The 5,510-nt window shown below is 40.8% G+C and overlaps 1 protein-coding gene across 1 annotated transcript in view; it reads left to right on the forward strand.

Annotated features, from left to right (window-relative positions):
• Dgkh (diacylglycerol kinase eta) overlaps window positions 1-5,510 on the forward strand; it is a 221,300-nt gene that overhangs the window by 124,038 nt on the left and 91,752 nt on the right. The window lies entirely within an intron of this gene.

The following is a 5,510-nucleotide window of genomic DNA, read 5'->3' on the forward strand; positions in this document are numbered from 1 at the left end:
AAATAAATAAATAAATAAATAAAATTTTAAAACAACCAAACAAGTGAATTTTCTGCTTGTCCTGCTTTCCAATAAATGCTTATCACCACATAGAAGTTTTTAATTCAGTATGGGCAGTTTTGGGTTAATTACTAAAAATGCAATGAGTCCGGCAGTTGGGCAGATGTGATCAGTTTGTTATAAGAGAAAAAGCTGTTGGCCATTTGAAGTGAACAGAGAGGTTACACAATTTGCTTCATTTGAAGAAACCCAAGTATGATTTAAAATAAGTAGCCATCTGTCCTGAATAGCATAGGTACACAACTGATTAACGAGAGCACACTGTGCTCTTTCTGAGCTGTCAAGGGACTTTGATGTTCTCAATCTTGGCAAGCCTTTTTGCATCTGACACTCCTGCTTTGGTAACGATAGACGCAATGCAACTAGGGGGCGTGAATTTTTTCTCAGTTCATTGGTCGACATTTTCCTAACATCTTCTAAGGAAGAAATGAGTGTGCTGTTACTGATACAGGGAGAAAAACTGGTCTCAGATGGGTAACCTCCAAATGACATAGAGAAAAACAGTCTCCCCACCTGACCTGCACAAGTTCGTGTTCTCTGAAACTGAAGAATGAATTGTAGGAACAAACGGAGGTTATGAGCAGAATATATTTGAGAGAAAGAAAGCTTCTGTCCAAGAGAGGGACAGGAGGGGGGCCCGAGTGGGTAGTTCCCTGGGAAGCTGTCTCTTCCAGGTACTTTTATAGTATAAAACCATGTGAGGCTAAGGTAGAGAGAATGGGAACTAGCTTAGGTGGGCAGGAGGTGGAACAAAACTATGGTCAACCAATGGGATTACATATGGGACAGGGTCTTTTCCTGTTGGGGGTTGGAATGCGGGATAGGGTCTCTTTCTGTTGGGGGTTGGGCTAGTGACTCACTTGGGTCTTTCCAAGTGATCAATACCTATTTAGAATATCAATCCCAGGTGCTACTCGTTTAGCATTTGTTTGGCCTTTAGGTCTTTAGGTCTGGTTCACAGCAGGAGCATCTGCCCCTCCCACAGTTGTAAGGCATCTCCTCTTCTGTGCTGTCTCCTTCGAGGGCCTGGCCCTGTCCGACTGCCTATAATATTTCTATCTAACTCTGCTGCCTGCAATATTACTATTCCTCTTTTGGTGGTCTACTGGTCAATGCCTTCTGACTTAGGCTCATTTTATCTGGGACCACACTTAAGCAAGGAATATGCACATGGCAGAGAAAATCTGTAAATGTACTTTCTGTCCCTGCTAATAAAAAATGGTGATGCTCACATTTGTTGAGCATTGACTGAGTATTGAAAGTATTGCATTCGTTAGCCCACTTAGCAGAGGAGACACTGAGTCTTAAAGAGCCTAGGAAGCTTGCACAGCCAGCCAGGCAAGACAGGGTGCTTAGGGACCCAGGGTGGATGAGCCTGACTGCAGAGGTAGGCACTAAATAACTCCATCTTTACATTAGGGAATTGCAGACTGGCAGGGTTCTAACTCATTTCTTTTAGGAAGCTCCTTTCCTTTCTTTTCTTTGTTTCTTTTGTTGTTATTGTTTTGGTTTTTGTTTTTTGAGCCCTAACATTGTAGGAAATAATAAAGTTTCTTTAAACACTGAATCTCAAACTTGGCTGTGCTAAGGGAATAGTTCGATCTTTCTGTTATTAAAATAAAAGTAATGGTGGCTGGGTCCCCTTCGTTCTGAGTCAGTAAGTAGGAGTATAGCTTAGGCATTCAGAGTTTTAAGTAGAAATACAGATTTGAAACAAAAGCCTAATGTCCCAAGAGAGCAGGGAACAATAAACAGAACCCGAGGAGAGTTGCTGTCTGTTTGCAAATTCCCGGAAAGCTGGGATTCAAGGCTGCAGATAACAGCTTCTCCTGCAGGCGCGCTGTCCTTTGATCCCTTGCTTGGGATGTTATCAGCTAACATTTGTGCGAACCTAGTGTTAGGCAAATGGTGGAAGTCAGTAGAGAGAGTAGTTTGTAGTCACTTAAGTAATTATGCACATTCCTTAGTCTGCCTTTACCCCTCAATAAATGTGAGATGCTTCTGAGGCTCAGGGCTCACTTGGAGAGAGACTAATCTCAGTGAGCCCTCGGAAGCTACCTTCATCAGGTCTTGTCGTTTCTTTTGGCACGGACCTGTAACATATAACAGTTTTAAAAATCTTTCAGGTGAAGGGTGGGGATGTAGCGTGGTGCTGGGATGCCTAGCATGTGTGAGGTCCTGGATTCAATCCCCAGTATTTTGGATCAGTCAATCAGTCAATCTTGCAGGTGATTCTACTGCTTAAGAACAAAACAAAATTTAAAATTTTAACTTTTCTGAGCAAAAAATTAAATAATGCCTTTATTACAAATGCACTACATATTTGCTTTAGAAAATGTAAGCAAATTTAAAAATTACTGTTAAAATGATCTTGTAACCCCTTGGCGGTGTATCTTCCCCCCCCCTTTTTGCACCGTGCACGTGTATAAAGTTTTAACTACAATATTACTCTTCTGTAGAATTTTGCATTTAGTGCCAGGTTGCCTTCTGTTTTATAGTGTTTGCACATTTCCCCACATTCAGGAATTCCTGATTCTTCTACATACATAATGGTGCATTTGGCCAATCCTTAGGAGCTCTCCAAGTGGAGCTGTATTTCCATTAATGGAGAGTTTGTCCATTATGTGAAGCACTGAATGTGCTTTAGATGGTCCTCCTTCGCACACACCCGTGTCTTGAATGGCAGTTTCCCAGACACAGTTGTCCTTTGCGTACTTCTTACCTCCTTTGAAGACCCTTATGGCAAAACCCATGTGGTGTTCCCTGGCTCTGGGATTCAGTGTGTGCTCAGTGAATGTCTGAACGGATGAACAGACAAGTGTGTTCCAAGATCTGAGGAGAGATCATCATTTGAAAAATATTAGTTACTAAAATAAGTTCTGATAGGCCTGAAAAAACTATTGGGGAATTTTGGGGTAATAGGAAGAGAGAGTAAGAGGGGAGTTGAAACACAGAAAGTAGTTAAGGACACTGCTAGATAAGCCTCAGACCCTTTGAGAAGTGTAACAAGTCTTCTGTCTGGTTCCTGAAGTTTCCCAGATTTGGTCCCCAACAGGTTCATACATCTCTGAGGTACAGTATTCTCCTGCAGTGTAGGGAAGGACTAGGTCATAGCCTTCCATCCCCCTGACCTACTCTGTCATAATATAGAGGCTGACTCGCATATACTTTCAGGATAAGAACCAGCTGATTTGCAGAATTTGCTACTTCCCCAGTACTTTCCCAGTGAAAGTTTGAGTTACTGCTATAGTGTAATGGAGTTCAGTTAGGGCCAACCGGCATCTATTAGTCAGCAACTCTGAGCACGGGTGGCTCGGGGGTAAACTCAGAGTGTTTGCACTGGTCAGCACCTGTGACTGTCAGATGCTGTCCTGTACAGGTGGAAGGGAGGTGACTGAGAGTAAGTATCACAGACCCCCTGCAGGCTGGCCCAACAACAGAAGGGCCAACCTGCTAGATGTGCAGCTTTTCTGGGTGAGCCAGACTTGCTGTGAGTCAGCCCAGCCGACTGTACGCTGCGTGCGAGGTATTTTGGTATTGTTGCCACAAAGCCACACAGCTTCTCGTTGTGTGATTTGCGATGGATTTTTCACTCTGACTTCTTATAATGTTATTTTGTAACCAAAGTCTTAATTATAATTAATCACAAAGCCTATACATCAAAATAATTACTTTTTGCCTCAGAAAATCTTTAATTCTGATTAAAGATATGTTGTGATTCTTACTGCTGTTTGTTTTGTATAAAAAATGAGACATCATAAATGTACATATGTAACTGCATTATTGTAAGTTAATTATCTGAGTTATACATGCTGGAATTCTTTCAAATTGAGTTATTTATATAGTTCTAAAAATTTCTAAGAAAAATTAGAACCTACTTTGTTTTCCCTTTTTACTGAATTCACACTGACAGTTAAAGACTTTCAGTTCCAGGGCCCGGGGAGATGGCTCAGTGAAATAAGCACTTCTCTGTCAAGCGCAAGGGCCTGCGTTCACTCCCCAGTCCCACCAAAAAAAAAAAAAAAAGACTTTGAGTTCAGAGGCATTAAAGGTGGTGGTCAAAGCCATCCGGCATCCTGCGTTAGTTAGAATTCAACAAAGAGAAAAGTCAGAGAATGAAATACTAAGCTTAGTTTGTGTGAAAATGTTTTTCTCAAGTCAAAACCATACTAAAAAACACAAGGCAGTACTTACTCAGATAACATCAGTGATTCAGGAGATTTCTGGAATGCTATACCAATTGTTGCGGCCAGGAGAATATTTGATTTAATGGTACCTCTCAGCTACATTTGATGAGCTGTCCTAGAAAAACATTTTGAAGCAATAAAGCATCCATTTGGCTCCTAATGAGGGCAGCATTGCTCTTCACATTATTTATTCAGAAAGAGAAGTGACCAACTGCTAATAAGCTTTATCCAAAGAGGGTCATTTAAAACAAAAGAAAATGCAAAACTGAGGTTCTTTTTGATTTCATGTGCATTAACAAAGACCCGAAGCAGAGTGGCTGGAGCCACGTACCACGTGGCCTTTGGCTGACTGTATAAGTGCAGGTGTTGGTCAGATTGAGTGGAAGGTTCTGGGCTTATGCAAGGACAGTGAGACCTAAACCAGTGACCAGAGGAGAAGCAATGACAGGTGAGTGGCTGAGGTCGGGCTGATTTCTTTTAGTGTGTGGAAGTGCAGACTTATTTTTCAAAACCAATGGCAATGATTTAAGGTCACTAGTTTTCTTCTTTTAAAAAAGGTTCCTTATTATTTTTTTTTCCCCACAGATGATTATTTCCTTTCACTGGTTGTAAAATCTGCTCTATACTATGCCCTATCACCTAGATTTATTACCTGACCAGGGACCACCTTTGCTATATAAATGCATCTGCAGTGTTATTTGGAAGTAGCTGCCAGCTATGATGGCAACACTTTGCTCGTGTTCTACAAGTACAGAAATGGTTTCTTGTTTGCAAAAACTGTTTAGGATTTTGTCACTTTGTCGCAACCACTGTACTTAGATGCAAATAAGTGTGTCTTTGAAGTCAGTTCAGAAACTTTGAAGCAACTTTTGTGCTATAACAGCTTGAAGTTTTCATTCCACTTTAAGTTTCTTCATACAACTAGTTTTTTTAGTAGCATAAAAAAAGATGCAAGTCACAACTGTGTTCTTAAAGACAAATCAAGGATTTTTATGCTGATTCCTCCTGCTGCAATGTGGAGTAATACAAAAGGTTTCCACAGAGTAAGGAAGGAAAGCCTTTATGTAAATCGTACCTGAATGATTTAGAAATGATGTGTAAACTCAACATTACTTGACTGTTGACAAAGTTTTCAGGATACCGTAGTAAATCAATTTAAAAACCATTTAACTTGTATTTCTTTTTTTAAATGGAGGTTATGAGCAGAACATATTTACTGAAGGAAAGAAAGCTCCTGTCTGAGAGAGGGACAAGAGGGGGGCC

This window comes from Octodon degus, unplaced genomic scaffold (assembly GCF_000260255.1).
Source record: "Octodon degus isolate 3935 unplaced genomic scaffold, OctDeg1.0 scaffold00122, whole genome shotgun sequence".
Classification (NCBI taxonomy): Eukaryota; Metazoa; Chordata; class Mammalia; order Rodentia; family Octodontidae; genus Octodon; species Octodon degus.